This window comes from Ambystoma mexicanum, chromosome 1p (assembly GCF_040938575.1).
Source record: "Ambystoma mexicanum isolate Mex_15411 chromosome 1p, UKY_AmexF1_1, whole genome shotgun sequence".
Taxonomy (NCBI): Eukaryota; Metazoa; Chordata; class Amphibia; order Caudata; family Ambystomatidae; genus Ambystoma; species Ambystoma mexicanum.
The window spans coordinates 1,454,635,592-1,454,654,411 of NC_090921.1; the positions used below are offsets into that span (position 1 = coordinate 1,454,635,592).

General features: G+C 47.3%; 1 protein-coding gene across 2 annotated transcripts in view; it reads left to right on the forward strand.

Annotated features, from left to right (window-relative positions):
• LOC138455244 (fatty acyl-CoA hydrolase precursor, medium chain-like) overlaps window positions 1-18,820 on the forward strand; it is an 820,182-nt gene that overhangs the window by 435,201 nt on the left and 366,161 nt on the right. The gene's annotated exons all lie outside the window — the stretch shown is intronic.

An 18,820-nucleotide genomic window follows, 5' to 3' on the forward strand; every position in this document is an offset into this window, starting at 1 on the left:
GGTGAAGAAAAGGAGAATGTGACAGGCAAGAGTTAGGTGTGGACTAGAGACCACCAGAAGGAGACTACTGAGAGACGAGGAACGCTCTGTCAGGCTCAGATGGCCCAAGGCAGGTGCTAGATGTTGGAGGATGAACTAGTGGTGGAGAGAGAAATTGCAATAAGATCAAAGTAGAGAAAGATGAGAGGGTAAGAGACCCAAATCCATGTCCTGGAAGGTGAGGGGTCCTCCTCTGTGGCTCTGCCTGTCGCCAGATGCTCACAAACCTCAGGCACCAGGAAACCTATTGGAGAAGATGACGATAGAAAAACAGAAGAGAAGCACATGTAACAGACAACCAAGAAGGGTTCAGACTACCCATAAACCCACAACAAGAGAAAAAACCTGAAAACCGAGAGAGAGAGGGGCACGGGGATGGGAAACCCGCTATAGACACAGGAGAGAGAGAAGGGGTTGGGGATCCCAAATACCCACAACAGGGAAATAATGTGAACCTCTCAGAGGAAAAAGAGGAAAAGTGGTGTAAGAGTCCAACCCGAGAGGCAAGTTGAGGTGGCTTTCATTACCCTTGTTGTTATGGCCGATTCTGTGCAGAGTCTGAAAAATAGTTACGTTTAACCACATATATCTGTTCTTGGTGACATATATTGATACATTGTCACTATCTGATTTTGTGACTGTTGTTAGGACAAAATTACATTCCATATAGAGGTCCATTTCTTCAGGATCATTATGGACATAGTCAGCCCCTTGGAACCTTTGAGATCTGGAAACCATTACATCCTGGTGATGGCCAACTATGCGTCCTTATACCCTGAAGCATTCCCCCAGTGAAGCAACACCCTCAAAGCCATACTAATGGTCCTAATAGCATACTTCCCTCAAGTGGGCTGTCCAGCTGAAATCCTCACCAGCCTGAATTGCCCGCTCTGTGCAGAGGGGCTACGGGTGGTTGCCCTACCTCAGCACTCCCCAGTGGGTCTCACGACAGCTGCTGCTGAAATGTGGATGTCTCCCACATGATCCTACAGTCTGCGAGGTGTACAGATTAGGCAGGACGCGCTCTGAGGGAAGAAACCCACATTGAGGGACGATCCATCTCCAGCGCTACTTGCGGCAGTCCTAGAGGAGCGAGATAAAAGAGGCGCTGTTACTTCCTACTGATCACAAGGTACGCCGACCATTGCAGCCAGCATACACTGGCAACCTGAGCGCCTGTGCTGCCCGAACACTCGCCTCCTTGCCTGGGGTGATCCTTCGGGGCCTAAAAAGTCACCAACTGCCTAAAGGACGCAACAGTCTCCCCCGCCCCCAACGTTGTGCCTTCACGGGGAGCGGCTGGAAGAGGGGGTCTGGCTGGCAATCAGACCTCTCCCCTAGGCAACACTTACGCATAGACCATGTTGCCAGCTGTTCACTGGGAGCTGCTGCACACAGGGAGAGGGCCTCTCCTTAACATTTACTGCTGCAGTGTGCAGGCTGGCCTATGCACCGTGGGCTCCAACATGGCTGGAGGCCCATGAGCAACCCGACCACAATGCTGCTCTACACCATGTCACCCACCAAGAACAAGGGGAAGCCCACAATTATGGACTCATTTCCTGGAAAGGCCAAACCAGGCAATACCTTCCAGGCGGGGGGAGTAATCCACAGTGCTCAAATCATCACAAGACCCCCATGAGGTCCTCGCGGCGATAGCAGCCCTACGCTCATCTCTTGAGACAAGCATTGACAAAATCAAAATTGACGTCCAGCTACTGCGACTGGACGTCAGACACTTGGCAGAGAGAGTCACCACGGCGGAGGGGCAATTAAAGGAGACTGTGACCTCCACTAAAGACCTAGAAGCAAAGGTCAAAGTATTGGAAAAGCAAAATGCATCACTGAAACTTCGAGCTGAGTACACTGAAGGCAGGTCACTCAGGAACAACTTGTGGGTACTGGGCTTGCCAGAAGGTACCGAGGGTCACGATCCGACCTCCTACATCGAGAACTTGCTACTACAGGAGTTCATCCCTGGTAACCAGTCGCAGGGATTTGCAGTTGAACGGGCACACCAGTCCTTGCAGAAAAAACCTCCAACGGGTTCTCACCCCGAACTGTGATTGCCAGGATCCTTAACTCCTGTGACAGAGAAATAGTACTGAAATACTCCAGGGAGCGAGGTGAGATACTGAGGGGTAGCTCGAAGATTGCTATTTACCCGGACTACACACCAGCGGTTCAGCAGGCAAGGAATACATTTGTCCCCATAAAGGCTAGACTTCGGCAGCTAGGGATTAAGTACATGCTTATATACCCGGCGATGTTGAAGATTATACACAATGGTAGAATGCAATTCCTGGACAACCCGGAGGCTGCATCCATGCTGAAGCACCATAACAATCTGTCTAGCAAGAGTGACACCGACTCGTGAAATGACTTGAGCTTCCTGTTCCTCATAATAAAGCCTGAGATTGGTCCATTAAGGGCCGCCTGTTGCTGTCTGGGGATTTCGCTGAGGCTGATGCTAATACTGAAACTAAATTAACAGAAGGACGGGGCTGGGACTTCCCTGACTCTCGTCTTGGTTTCCCCTGATGCTGCAGTTACTGTGTTCTCCTGCCGCAGTCGATGTTTTTTTCTTTCTAATATACAGTGGGGGTGCGACCCAGTTACCCACTGCTGGTCTTATTTGCTGCTCACAGTTGACACTAGGCACCAGCCCATTGCTGTTGCCTTTATCTAGTACACAATGGTCGCTTGCGGCCTTGGAAGTACAGCACAGCCCGAACAACTGGTATTTGTTGGGCAACAGGTTATAGTTATGTTGTTAACATTGTTGTTTTGTTGTGTTAAAAGGCTTATGATGTACTACGATCAGAAGGGGTGACTGGATCCAGGAGGTGGCTGTGCCTCACTTACACCGACAATGTTCCCAATGGCTGTGCTTGGGCGAGGTTGGCATATGTGATGGGACTGGGGCCCCTTTGGACCTCAATGATCAGGGATGAGGTGGGCTGTACTGGAACCGAGGTGGTTGGTACAATGGTAGCCTAACCATGTTGCAAATTAAGGTGCTAACTTGGAACATGAGAGGGTTGGGGTCATACATGTGTAGAAACAGAGTTAAATCCTATCAGACCCATAAAAAGATCATTATAGCCTTGCTCCAGGAGACCCATCTGCTGGCTGAAGACCAGGATGTGATTATACATCGCTGGGGGGTTCTGGTTACGGCACCCCATACTGTAAGTTTGTTCGTGGGGTCCTCCTATGGATAGAAGGGAGCTTGCCATTTCAGCTGTTGGAGGTGGTTAGGGACAAAGGGCCTCAAAACGAGTTGGGCGGTAGCCCGGCTGGGATACTGCACAACTTTATTTGCGTTAGCGCCCACCCGTCCGGCGGTATTACCACTGGATCACGGGTTGGGCGCTAACCGTTACTCTCCATTCCCCATTGGGCCCATTGGACCCAATGGGGAATTTTCAGAGCAATTACCACCAGCGGTATTACCGCGCGGCAATTGCTCTGAAAATTGGCATTTTCTCGGTTAGTTTACCCCCAGCTCTGAGCTGGGGGATACACGCCAGACTCATGATAGGGCCAGCCCTTAAATGCGGCAGTAACACTGTTACCGCCACATTTAAGGGCTAACACCCAACTCGTGATCAGGCCCAAATAAGTGAGATATTTGATTTTGCAGGGTTTCCTCGAACATAGAGAAATATTTATTGTTAACTCCCACTTTCCAAACCAGAAAATACCGGACCAGGTGCGTACACTTTGTGGTCATATTGCGTCCAAGTGAGATGTTTTCCTTATATGAGGCGGAGACTTTAATTGTGTGTGGGACCCTGTGCTTGATAGATCCACCTTTGGTGGTTCCGGCCCTTCGTCCGCCACCAATGCCCTGAACGAGGCACTGTCTGAATTGAACTTGATAGGTGTATGATGGGAATTGGATCCAGACACCAGGAGCTACTCCTTTTATTCATCCCCCATAAGCTGCATACCAGGATTGATTATCTCTTCACTGGTACTGAGCAAGTGACTGAATTTGTTAATGCAGAATACATGGGCCGCACAATCTCTGACTAGTCACCACTGCTGGTATGGTGGGACCTTATGGGCCCTAGGCCCCCTATTCCCATGTGGCGCATGCCCACTGAGGTCTTGAGTGATGCTCTTTTCAGGGACAACCTACTGGGTACCATAGTTAACTTTCTAAAAGAAAATATTGGGAGTGTTCAAAGTTTGGGTACTGTCTGGGAAGCTATGAAGGTGGTTGTGAGGGGTGAAATCACAGCTAGTGCAGGGGGAATTTGCAGACAAAAGACAGAGGAACTGGAGGCTATGGAAAATAACATAAAGACGTTAGAAACCACACACCCTGGACTACAATCAATTGAGGGGGAACTTGCTCTACTAAGGTCCCAATGCCTACTCGCATGGGGGAGACTGTCTAAATTTGATGATGCTACTAGGATAGCATAGGCCCACACAGAGGGGGACAAATCCAGGAAGACCCTGGCTTGGCTCTGCAAACAGGAAGGACCCAGGACCCTGATTACACTACTACGGGATGACTGCGGTGTGCGGCAGGGCTCCCAGGACGCAATCAACAACGCTTTCACAACCATTTATGCACAATTATATAAGGATGATGCTAAGGTGCCCTCAGACACGATATCAGAAGCGCTTTCCTTGATTCAACACCCGAGACTCACTGTGGATCAGAGTGCCTCCCTGGATCTGCCTCTTATGACGGCAGGGATCAGTGAAGCAATCGCCTCCCTTTCCACTAGTAAAACACCAGGAAGCGATGGCCTCCAGGCCGAATTCTATAAAGAATATGACTCTGCGAGAGGGCGCTAAAGAGCCTAACCAAGATGGCGGCTCTCCTGTGAGCTGTCGAAAATCCTAAAAATAGACGCCTGGGGTGGCAAAAGAGTCACACAGACAGCGAGGATGGCCTTCTGAAAACCCCCTGATCACGAAGAGTAAGCAGGAGGGCATGGGGAGCCCTCCGACAATGAGGATGCAACATCGGCATCAGGCGGGAAAGCAATCTCTGCTCTGGCAGCAGACCAACGAGCGGCCTGAAAGCAGAGGTGGCACCGAGAATCCGACAGTGGTGCCTGATAACTCCCCCTAACCAGTGTCCGATCAAGAGCCCATAAGGCAAAACTCTTCTAAAAAAATAGTCACAGCAGAGCCACCGGCGAGCAATCCTAACTGACGCCCGAAAGCTGAATCACCGAGAGTGTCCTCACAGTCGCATACTCTGTGACGAAAGCAGCTGAGAAGTAAAAGCAGGTGCTCAAGAGAGGTGGCGCCGGAGCAGCCAGGAAGCCTAGCAGAGGCCCCTGACTGCCTGAGATGAGAAGCTGGGCGGTCGGTGCGGCACTGGGTGACAGCTGCCACAAACATCACAGACGCCCGATATCACTTGGGCTGCCTGTCGGAGGAAAGCAGAGGAGCCAGAAACTCCTGCAGAACAAAACCCTGGGACGAATAGTCGTGCCTGAAATCGTAACACAGACACCACCAGAGCGGAGGCACTAAGGAGCCTACCCCGGACCCGATTGCACACGTTCATCCACAAGCCCAGCGAGAGTCGAGGGCAGCTGGCTAGAGCCAGGGAATGCCCACGTGTCGGACAGTTTGGGACACCCCCGCACATCAGCGGCAACCCAGGGGGCTCCGACACTTGCGACCCAACAGGGGACACCAGAGCCAGGAGAGAGGGTTGAGTCTTCCTTCCCTGTCTTCCCTGCCCTATATGAACCGTAGGCCCGGAGCGGGGCACCACCCGTGAAAGAGCGTGGGCCCATGCATTCGCACTTGACACAGATCCCAATCTAATCTTAACTAAGCGCGGCCTGGCGCCTCTACCAGCCCGACACTCGAGCCCCCCGACACACTCCCCTGACCCTGCTGGCCCAGGACCTGGGCCTCGGAGTGATCGAGAGCCCACCACAGGGCCCCTGGGGAACCTTGATCCCGGAAAGTGAACTAAGCAAGCGGATCAACTGCAATTACACGGCCCCTCCTCTCCACACTATGACGGGCCAGCCCGCTGGGGGAAAAACACAGCCAACAGTCACGACTATCAACAGGGCGACGAGGGCCCTGACAGAGGCCCAACAGCTACCAGCAAAGTGATTCCGGTATTTGTATGAGTGAGAAAACTAAATGACACCTCTGCAGTAAGGAAAACCAGTCGTCTGCCACAACTGGACGACCACCAGTCAGGGGGGATACAGGCAACCCCTCCTGGCTGATACGGGCTCACTGTGGAACGAGAGAGGTGAGACCCCCACTTCTCTCCCCCTCTCCAGCCGCAGGGTTAGAGATGCTGCTTCTGTCACAACCGCACAGTGCGTCAACCCCAGCTGGGGTTCAGCCCAGAGCAGGCCAGGCTGCAGTACAAACCCGGCAGCCGTACATACCCCTGCGGCACCTCGCTAACAGTGACACACACCGGACAGACCCGACAGGCAGAGGTGTCCCCTCTAACATAGGATCTGGGGCTGGAGGCAGTCTGGAGCCCACCCCAGAGTCCCTCAGCAGTTCTCAGCCCCATAGTGAAGACAGAATTACTCGAGTGCCCTGCATGGTGCAACCTCCTCACAGTATAACACTGTGGACTATAACGCAGTAAAAGGCACGTTCAAGACTTCGCTGGTGATCGGGTGCAGCAGAACAACCCTACATCACAAAGCACCAGACAGAACGAACAGCAAAGCAAAAATAAGCCATACCCACAGGTGAACGAGACAGCGAACCCCAACTGCAGCTAAATAACACAGTAATCAGGCAGCTCATGGCGAAAGTAAGAGACTATCCCTCGTGTAATAAAGGCTCCCAAGTAATCAGCATCCAATACCCAGCCAAGATAAACTGTATGAGGCGAACAAAGCATCACAACCACCATAGAAGTGGCCCAGCGAATTGAGAGCGAGTGATAGAGAGTCACCTTGCACAGACATTCAAGGGAATAGAGCATAAAAGTCATCATCTGGCAAATATCTCCAAGTGAAAGCCACCACCAGCGAAAACAAAGACCTCACAGCAGGTGCAGGACGAAGTGGGCTTACAAAACGATAACCTACTCTAGTCCTGACCGGACAATTTCTAGAACCTTTTAACGAAAGCACCAGCTGGCACGGTGCCGCACCGATACAGTCCTACTCTCAACCCTGTCGGAACTCCTCCTAATAAACCTCTCCTTAACAACAGCAATCGAGCATGAGAAAATCAGACAAATCACAAAGGAAGCTGAACTTTGAGTCCCGGGCCATCGCCAGGACACCCAGTTCACAACCGCAATCAGAACCCCCAGCAACAACAATGGAGCAAGATGAAGAAGCGGCCCAGACCCCGAACGTTGACATCTGAGAGATTCTGTTAGAACTCAAAGCAGGCATCGGGAATCTAGACGGAAAACTAGATGCGCTCTCCTCGAAAGTTGATCTGTTAGGCACCGGATTGACAAACACAGCGACAGATCAGATACAGCCGAACAGAGGGTGTCGGACCTGGAAGATGGAAGCACTGCATCAACGGCCAGAGTGACTGCATTGAAAGTCCAAGTGAAGGCAGTGGCAGCCAAAAATGAGGACCTACAAGGGAGGACCCGCTGCAACAATATCCGGCTGGTTGGGGTGAGAGAGAGGCAAATCCCGCAGAGAATGGAGGAATTTGTCAAAACAATGTGCAAAGAGCTGTTTGGAGAACCCTCACTATCCCATCTCTTTGTGGTCGAAAGAGTACATCGGGTGATGCCAGTCGCCCAGTCCCGGGAGCAGTCCCCCGCCCCACTCAATCACAAGGACCGAGACACAATCCTGCACCTTGCCAGGGAAAAGGGGAGTTGCATTACGATGGAGACAAGATCCAAATTTACCCAGACTTCTCATCAGCAGTCCAAGCAACACGCAGATCCTTCACATGAGTGAAAAGACGACTGAGAGACAACCAAATACAGTACTCCATGCTTTTTCCCGCAAAACTCTGGGTTCAGCACACCGGGAAGGCGCAGTTCTTCATCTCACCTGAGGAGGTGAGCAACGTTCTAGATGAGATCGGCTGTCGACATCCTAATAACAATCCACGACCTGTGAGAGAAGACCGAGATAGGAGAAACCCATCCTGAAACTACCCGGTATGTGACGAGTTCCGTGACACGTTACACTCCCTACACCATGAGGCCGACAGAGGCTGCTCGGGCGGGGGGACACAAAATGGGCCACCTCTGTTGTATTACTGATATTGAGATAACTGAGTAACACACCCAGGCACAACCATGTACACCCTAAGAAGGGAGCTAATGGACATGGCTGGGCACTAGCGGCCCAAGCTCAGCACTGTTTAAAAGTTATTTGTTGAAGGGGGAAAATTGACTGGTGGGTTGGGAGTTGCCCGTGTGGGTGGGAAAGGGTGTGAAACCCGGCTGCAAGTTAACAAGAATAGAATGCAGTGCATTGAGAGCCTGGTCCCCACCGACAAACTCCACTGACAACTTAGAGATGAATACAGACACTAGCGGAATAGTACCTGAAAAGTTTGAATATACACTGTATAAACAGCGCAAAGACCATAGAGATTCAAGGTAGCAACATGGAACATTTGAGGGGGAACAACCCAGCCAAGACAAGGAAAATATCTCAATACCACAAAAGGCATAATATTGATATTGCCTTCATACAAGAAACCCATCTTCTCCCCTCCTCCGAAAGAAGATGGGCCACTAGTTGGGGCTGCCATAGATACTTTTCCTCCTATGCTAGGAGAGTAGCGATATTGATTAGTGGACATGTGAAATTTCGGCTGCTGTCAGTGACAAGTGACGAGGAAGGCAGAGCACTACTAGTACATGGGGTGCTTGAGGAGAGACTGGTCGCCTTAGTGAATACATACGGGCCGAATGTTGATAGCACAAATGCATTTGACTGGGTCATGACACACCTAGCAGAATTCAACACAGCCACGATTATATGGGGCGGGGACCTGAACACCACCCTAGACCCCAAATGGGATAGATCCCACACGGCCACGCAAAACACCCACTAAGGCGAGTCTTCAAATACAGGAAATCTGCAGAGCTTATAATCTAACTGACGTGTGGAGACTTAGTCACATAGAAAACTGAGAATTTACCTTCCACTCCTGGGTTCACGGCACCAGCTCCAGGTTGGACTATATATTTGTGTCCCGAGAGGGGGGGGTTCCACTGGGGCGATAGCCAAATTCTCCCGAGAATGCATTCGGATCACTCCCCAGTCATCTTGGAATGTATAACCACAGCCAGCACGAGAGAGGGGAACAGGTGGAGATTCAAAAAAGAGGCACTCCAAGATTCAGTATTTACCCAAGAACTCCTAGATGAGATCAAATCCTTTATTGCAATAAATCTGGAATCAGTTACATCGAGTGAGATCCTTTGGGAATCCCTGAAATGTTACACCCGTGGGATCTGTATGGCCAAAGAAAACGGAATCCTAAGAACCATTAGAAAAGAACTCGCCGAAAACGAGACCCGGTTTAAAGAACTAGAAAAAACTTACACTGAACACCAAGAACCGCAGACCCTAGCCTTACTCAAAGAAGAATTTGATAAATTCAGAGCTGACACTGAGTGTGAAGTTCGGTTCTTAGTGCATGGCCATCAAGTGAGGCAGTACGGCGAGGGCCAGAAACCAGGGGCCCTCCTAGTGAGGCTATTGGCCGCCGACAGACACTGCCCACATATAGAATATGTCTGTGAGCCTCACGGAAACATAGTATATACCGAAGAGGAGATTGTGGAAGTATTTCACACATATTACCAGGACCTCTACAGGTCGAAAGTCCATGAAGGACCCCATAGCCCTGCAAGCTTACCTAGAAGAGATAGAGTTGTACTGGGTAGAAGAGGAAATGAGGGAGTCCCTTAATAAGCCACTTACTCTCAAAGAAATACTAGCAACAATAAAAGAACTACTGGGTTCCAAATCACCGGGCCCCGATGGACTGACAGGGGAATTCTACAAAACATTTGCCCCAACCATAGCGCCGATTCTACCATCGGTATACGAAGAGGCGTTAAAAGAAGAGAGTCTACCCCCTACACTACGCAAAGCTAATGTTATCCTTCTTCACAAACCGAGGAAACCCCTGAAGAGTGTGCCTCGTACAGACTGGTCTCACTCATGAATGTTGACAATAAAATTTTCGCAAAGATCCTCACTAAACGACTACTCCTGCTTATACCCGGTCTGTTCCTAGTGGACCAGGCAGGCTTTATACCAGGACGGAATACAACATTTCGTATTCAAAGACTCTTCGGCATCATGGAAGCTTTAGACCCCTCGCCTCAAGCAGTGGCGGCCCTTTTAGACGCTGAAAAAGCCTTTGACTCAGTCGAATGGCCATAACTCTTCGCAGTACCCCGGAAGCTGGGCCTCAGAGGATATTTCCTGAAACTAGTCTCACTTCTTTACAAGAACCCGGTAGCTAGAATTGTGCTAGGGAAAACACAGTCAACTAACATAATGCTAAATAGAGGCACCAGACAGGGTTGCCCACTGTCGGCCCTATTATTCGCCCTTGCGATGGAACCACTTGCTGCAGGCCTTAGAGCTAGACAAGTCGAAAGGGGACTCACCCTAGGACCTCAAGAACTAATTCTATCACTGTACGCCGACGATGTAGCCCGCTTCATCAGCGACCCAGCGACAAACCTAAACCCAGTAATGAGGGAAGTACTCAAGTTCGGAGCCTTTTCAGGGCTAAAAGTTAACCACACCAAATCAGTGGTATTCCCCCTAACAGCAGACACGGCGGCATTCAAGGACGAATTTGAGTTCCGATGGGAGACCACAGGAGTCAGGTACTTGGGAATAATGCTATCAAGGTATTGCAAAAAACCTTTCTGTGACAATTATGGGAAGATGATAGAAATGCTTCAGGACAAAATATCAAGATGGCGACAACTCCCGCTCACACTCTGGGGCCGGGTTTCCATGGTAAAAATGGCCATACTACCCAAACTCTTGTATCTGTTTGTCAACATCCCGATATTACTGTCGTTTTTTTTTTCCAACGCCAACACAGACTAATTCTGGAACTAATATGGGCAGGCAAGCCAGCTATGGTGACTTCCAAGGTACTGGTTCAACCAATAACGAAAGGAGGACTAGCACTGTCCGACTTAGAACGTTATTAATTGGCCGCACAGGCATATCTAGAGCACTGGTATGCCACCAGTTTCATTCGTACCCATGTTCAAATTGAAAGAGCCCTCATAACCCCCAATCTCCTGTGAGCAGCGATCATGGGTGAACTCCGAGTACCGCCAAAGACAATAAACATAGCCCTGATCACATACAAAGTATGGAAAAGAATAGCAAAAAAAGCAATGTCACTGATAGATATTCACCCCTTCTCCCGGCAAGATTTATTCCGGGGATCCCACTTACAGCTGAACGGGTATACTTGCAGTGGTATAGTAAAGATAGAAGTGTTAGGAGGAGATTTATTTGGAGAAGGGTGATTTCTGACAATCCAACAGGCATGGAAAAGGGGAGCAGATTCAGCCCTAGACGCGTTCATATACTTCCGACTCCGACACATACTCAAATCACTATTCCTGTCATTCTCGGCACAACCACCCACTTGGCAACTCCTACATGAGGTGATCCAAACACACGGCGACGACAGGCTAATATCTAGTATCTACAAAGACCTACCAGTACACACCACAACTAGACCGACAACCCCTAAAATGAGGTGGGAGGGGGACGTTGGGGATTTCGATCACAGAGGAAGACTGGTCATACATAATGTGGCAGATGCAGAGGGTTTTCCTAAACTCCAGGTACAAACTAATTCATTTTAACTTTGTATACCAAGTGTATCACACACCATCCAGGCTTCACAGACAATGCCCGTCCATATCAGCAGCCTGCGTGAGGTGTGGCGAGTCCCCGGCGGGCTTTCTACACTTGGCTTGGGAGTGCCCGACAGTTGCCCAATTCTGGGGGTATATACTAAACAAAGTCTCGCTAATTGTGGGAGACCAGTTGGAAGGTAGCACAATAGTGGCGAAGCTAGGCTTCACTAGAAATGTGCAACGCCTGATGAGGAGACTGGCCAGGCTACTGCTAATACTGGCACGAAGACGGATAGCTATATCCTGGGGAAGAGGTTGTCCACCCACAATACAGCTATGGCTCCAGGATGTGACGTATTGCAATGATATGGAGTCATCTTTTATTAGAACTCTACCTCTGAATGCTTGCCCTCCAGACGTATGGGGGCCCTACATTAACTACCTGTTAACACCATTACACTGAAACCTGGTGAGATATTTCTGAATTTCCTCTTTTTATCTAGCTTTCCCTTCTCTGAACTCCACATACAGACTGCAGTGAAACAGTACTACTAACGTAAACATTCCGCTCAAACTGCAAGGGGTGGTGGGGGGGATTGAGCGTTACACAGCGCATAGTTGTAATTGTAACTGTTAATGTTTTTGTAAAACGGAAAATAAATATTGAAAAAAAAAATGAATACGACTCTACCCTGTGCTCAACCCTATTGAAGGTTTTTGAGGAAGCATACGAGAGTGGCATACTCCCGCTTAACATGAGGGAAACACTGATAATGCCAATACTTTAACAGAGGAATCCTGCAGAGAGGTCCGACTCCTACCACCCCTTGGCCAGGCTAAATTGTGATGTGAAACTACTCTCGACGATATTGGCTTCCCGCTTGCGCAGATACATTAACTCCCTTGCACATGCTGATCAAACTGGGTTTGTACCAGGCCGTAGCACCACCCTGAATCTTCGCCGTTTGCAGCACATCATCCATCAAACTAACTCCCAGGATGAGTGCCGTGTAGTTGCCTCTCTAGACACTGTAAAGGCCTTTGACTCTGTTTATTGGGAGTGGAGGATTACAGCTTTAAAAGGCTTTGGGTTTGGGGATGGTTTCATTCGGTGGTGACATTGCTCTATTCCTCCCCAACGGCCAGGGTGAGAACGGAAAGAAAGGTATCGGCTTCATGGGACATACAGAGGCGTACTAGCCAGGGAAGCCCGCTTTCCCCAGTGTTGTACATACGTGCCTTGGAACCTGTGACTGTGTATCTGCGACAGGAGTATCAGGAGGCTGGGATGAAATTGGGTGACAATACACATCTCATATCATTGTATGCTGATGATGCACTTTTTTATTTGGGTGAGCCCCAACATAACCTGCCTATAGTTCTCGATGTCCTAGATGATTTTGCAGCGCTGTCTGGGATCCTCTTTAACATGCATAAGTCCTGTCTTTTTCCTTTAGCGGGATTGCGCGGACTAGACGCGAGGTCACTTCCTGAGTTGAGCATGCAATGAGAACAGCATTCCTTTCGATACCTGGGTGTCTGCATCATACACTCGCCCCAGGAAACGCACATGTGTAACAAGCTCAGAGCAGTGGATGGCTTTAGGAATTCCATGGTTTTTTTTGGTCTAAACTGCTACTCTCTCTTATGGGAAGGGTAGCTATAGTTAGGATGATCATTCTCCCTAGGTTGCTGTACTTCTTCACTAATGTTCATTTTTACATTGAGGCATCTTTCTTTGGCTCGTTTGACACCCTACTGAGGGATTTCCTGTGGGGCGCGAGATTACATAAACTGGCAATTAAGGTGTTTTGCTTGCCTTATAGTGACGGTGGGGTGCAGTTGCCGAAACATGAATTATATTATTTGGCAGCTCACTTGAGTTTTGTAGCAAAATGGTTGCCTGACACTCCTACTTCTGAATCGAAACTACTCATGCCTCTGGTAAGACCCACCTGGCTTAAGGAGGTCCTTTAGCTCCAGGACGGCCACATTGTTCCCATTCCAGTGCTCGTGAAGATGGGTAACCAGGTTTGGGTCAGAGCACTGAAGTTATTTGGGGTGTGCAACCCCTACTCACCTAATTCTCTGATCATAGTGGGAGAATGTGCAGGTGTGAGTGAGCTGAAGGTTGTGCGATGCTGGGAGGTCTGGGGGGATATGTATGACAATGGGATGTTTAGGGATCTGGATAATCTGCTCCAAAAGGAAGGCCTCCCAAAGGGCCAATTTCCGAGGTATATGAGGGTGATGGGGGTAGCTAAGAGTCGATGGGAGACATGGCCTGTTGAACTGGAGGAAAACTCAGTCTTGGCCCTTTTATGTAATTTGGAGGATGGCTGGAGGCCTGTCTCTAGACTCTGACTGTTGAAAGGGACTAGTACTAGGAGTGTCACATTGAAGATGTGCTGGGAGACTGATGTTGGCTCTGACACATCTAAGGCACATTGGGATCGGGCCCTGATTTTTACTAAACATGTTTCCCAGAACGCCAGATTTCATCTGCTCCAAGTAAATGTAATTCTTTGCACCTACATGATCCCCAATACGGTGGCCAAATTTCATCTGAAAGCCACATCAGCCAGCACCTGGTGCGAGCGGGAAGGTGCTGCCTTCATACATATGTTTTGGAATTGTACAAAGGCACAGGGGTTTTGGGCTCAAATAGAGTGGGCTTGCATCGCAGCCGGTGTTACAAGATACCACTGGAGCCCTCTCAAATGCTTATTGGGTGTATATACTAGGCCTACCAAACACAAGCATGTTGTTAAATGTATGAATTTCGCCTGTGTTTTGGCAAAGAGGTGCCTGGCCATGGCATGGAGGCTCAAAAAAGGACTGCAGTACCTACTATGAAGTAATGACTTTTGGACTTGTTGTGAAGCTGAGACGAAAGCATGGCTTGAAGCATCATTAAGGATACACAATGACAATTCAACTGAAACGTTTGAGGCCTGGGAGCGGCTTACCTTGACAATGTTTCACCCCTCTGATGATAAGCCACCCTGAATGTGTTGTAGTCACTGTTTGAGGCTCTGTGCTTTGATATCTCAAGTGTACTATCGCTGAATCCTGCCCCCCTTCCACAGTCCAATACCTGGTCTAGTCACACTACTGCACCTCCTGGTGTCCTTCATGGTGCAGCGGCTGATTGTAAAATGTGCTGTTCATCTAAGCTTATGTTGTTTGTTTGCAGTTGTGTTATTTGGCTCTGCTTATATTGCTCAGATCACATTTTAAATCCTGATTTTATGTGATTATCGAAAATGTCAGTAAACAGAATTTAAAATAAAATAAATAAATACCTCCCAGATTTGGATATACCATGCCCAACCCGGTGGTCTGATTGAGAGATTCAACCAAACCTTGAAGTGCATCCTTTGGAAGTTGATTACTGAGGATGGATGAAATTGGGACAACCTGATTCTGTGGGTCCTATTAGCTATCTAGAAAACATGTCAGTCATCTGCAGGCTTCTCACCCATCGAATTGGCCTATGGGTGAAACCCACAAGATGCCCTTGACATCTTGTGGGAAGAATGGGAAGAACTGGATAACCAACAAACCAACAACCATCCAACGGTGAGGAACACCCAAGACTACATGAAGAAGGTATGCAGACTGGTTGGAGGTCATCTGCTCCTGCTACTTATAATTGTAAAGCGCTCCATTGTTTCCCAAAGCTATGTCCACGCTCAATAAATACCCTAATAATAATAATGAAATAATCTTCTGGAGGCCCAGGCCTGCCATGAGAGGGCCTACAATAAGGAAGCCAAATTGCGTACTTTTAACGTGGGAGACAAGGCGATGGTTCTACTCCCCACCACGCAAAATTAACTCCTGGACCTTATGCCATCAGTGATGTTATCTCCCAGATCACCTAGGACGTCCAGCAAGCATGCATGCGTAAAGCATCGGAGCTATATCATATAAACAAATTACAAAGCCTGGAGAGACAACAGTAATCCTCACCTCCTGTAGCTGTATACCCTCAATACCAAAGAAATATTTCTGCCAACCGAAGGCCAAGGGATCATGATACCTGTAGGTCTCTTCATAATCAGCTATCCAAGAACTTGCTTGGTTTATTGAAGATTACCCAGATGTATTCTCTCCAAAACTGGGACATTTGAAGGGAGAGGAAGAGTAATATCTCAAATCCATATTGCCTACCAGAGTCTTTTTTATAGCTAATAAAATGAGGCCTCGAAAAGATAAAATAATAAAGATCTTCTTGGCAGAGCAAGGGAAATGATATGCATTGAGATTTCTGCCTCTTGCTTGCTGGCACGATTAAAAAGAATACCTGTCAAACGGCAAAGCTCTCCCGAATTTTGTAAATATATTTTTAAAAATGACTTTGGAGTTGTTTTTATTTCAAAGAATGAACCATGCTACATTTGAAAGGCTGGCCCAGAACTGAAGTCATTATATAGCAGGGAGCCATGGAATTAAAAGCTACACAACCTGCACTTTTCTCATGTACTTATAATGCAGTAGCCTGTGTAAAGATGATGTTCTTACAGCAAAGTTGTATTTCCAGTCTAAATGAGACAAATACACATATAATGTGTTTTTTATTCTGTCATGTTAAGTATTCTTTCTAAACTATATTGTGTTAAAACCTAAGAATCAGACCGAACATGCTATTGAAATGCTGTGTCATGCAAATTGAAAAGGCAGGTCAGCATTGCAAAAATAGAGAACATAAATCCAGGGGGGCTGAAATGAAAGAACAGAATCAAAATAGGATGGAGGTTTCAATTCTCACTTGCAGGGCATTATGAACAGGCCACCTGTTGAAACCTACTATAAGACTGTTAGATGTCATGGAGTGGCCACATGGCTTTTAGGCCTCCCCGAAAGACTCCTCCATTGTATGCAAAGCAGGTTTTCAAAGCAGATAATTTCTGTAAATCTACATCAGTCATTCACTAACGGAAAGAGGTCTAAGCTTGAAGAAAGATATTTCATATAAGTCAGTTCCCGTCAGCTTGTAACCATTGCATTAACTCGAGAGGTTAAATGAAAAGGTGATAGACATCCAGATGCCTGGCAACATACATCTGCCTTGGTTAGTCAAGGTGAAAGGTCATTGAGAACATGCACACCAGGAGAACCTTACTTTGGTTAGTGGTAACATGGAATGGGAATATTTAGGTAATGTATTGTCTCTGCCCTCCAGTGAAGAACAGCTGCAATTGTAAAGAAATGCATCCATTTAAAATGAAGAGAAAAATACCAAAATGTATAAACACGCAATTAAGCAGTGCATCTCAGGAACATCTGATTGATGCCCAGAGTTTGACTTTTTGTAGATAAGAATAACCTCTAGCACAATCTTTACTATATGTATAGTATATACACAAAAACTATATGTCCTCACATTTTAAATCGTCTAACAATTGATATAAACATCTATAATTGTTACATTTCATCACCCAATATTCATTAATATCTCTAAATGTTCACCTAAATGTGTAGAATCTAAAAATACATATATTTCACCCAGCTTGCATATTTTAGGCACATATAAGAGTATAAAAACAAAATTAGTATTTCTTCAAAAAGAGCAAGCTACCTACCACCTTTTCTAGTCAGGTGGCTAGAAAAGAACACCTCTGACAAGCCAAGGGTGGGGTTAGAGGGAAATATAATGGCATAACCATAGAACAGAGAGAAATTATGGAAAATTGGGTGAGGAAGATTGAGAAGGCGAGCAAAATGGTGTCTGTCAAGCAGAAGGACAGACCTGCCATTGAGAGAGGGAGACCAGAACAGCTGAAGGGGGATTGATTTCTATATAAGCCACCTGAATTGAGGGTGTGCTGTAAGAATGATGTCCAACTGACTGGGTTCCCTGATGGTTCTCCCAAAACCAGAAGTTACTCCTGGAAAGTTAAATCAGCCCCAATACCAAAATTGTCTCCTTTGATCAGGGTAAGGTTTGGGAAGGTGAAAGGACTCGACATTCAAAGGGGTGCAATTCGAAATCAGGGACACAGGTTCTAATATCCTGATGTTCTGTGTGCCACATATATATGAAATACAAAGTGAGATATTGTTCTTAAAGACCTAATTGACCATGTATAGAAACATGAAATTCAAAACTGAATACGTTTTGGTGTTACTATAAGATGGAACTGTTTTGTAAATGTAAGTAGTATTTGAAAAATAAGTAGTGGTTTAAACCAGTGTGAAGTCACTAAGTACTATTGTCTGGGATGATATAATGCATTTAATGCAGCCAGAAAGAGCCATAGTCTTAGGACAGATGTGTGTGCAACAAAATGCATGCTTTCCAACTGGAACCCCAAAACTGGTTAGTGGATATAATTAGGGATGAGGATGATACATAGGGAGTTCCTAGAGCTATGGTACTCGCATCAAAATCTCATTAGGGGCATACCTTAGAACTGGCAACCATTTTTGCTTAAAGAGAATTCAGAGCCCTAAATGGCTGACTAGCTGGTGAAATTCCAGCTGGGCCAACGTTTGGAGCTCTCAATACCATTAGTTTAATTGATTATTGTATGATTCATATTGTACAATGGAAGCTAGCAAAAGCTATATTGGTTCTGGAAAGTCCTGAGAGGGATCATAATGAATTATACATCACCCTGAACTATGAATTAAGGGAAATCATGAGGCATTAAATGCAGTGGGTGTAACTAGATCAAGTAAGGGTTGCAGCTTGAAATGGAGCATTATAGATAGTGCAGATTTGTGGGCAGAAACACATGATGAAATTAACCCTTTATTAGTAGATTGTATGCCAGAATGTTTTGGTCATGTTTTCTTTGAGTCAGCTTTTTATGAAAACTTAGTGAGAGCTGTATGATTTTTTTATTTGGCAAATTAAGAAACCTAGAGTCAGTAATATGCCTAAACAGAAGGGCCGGTTTGATAATTACTTTAAATTAGCAAAAAAAGAACTATTACTGCCCATTAAATCTGAAG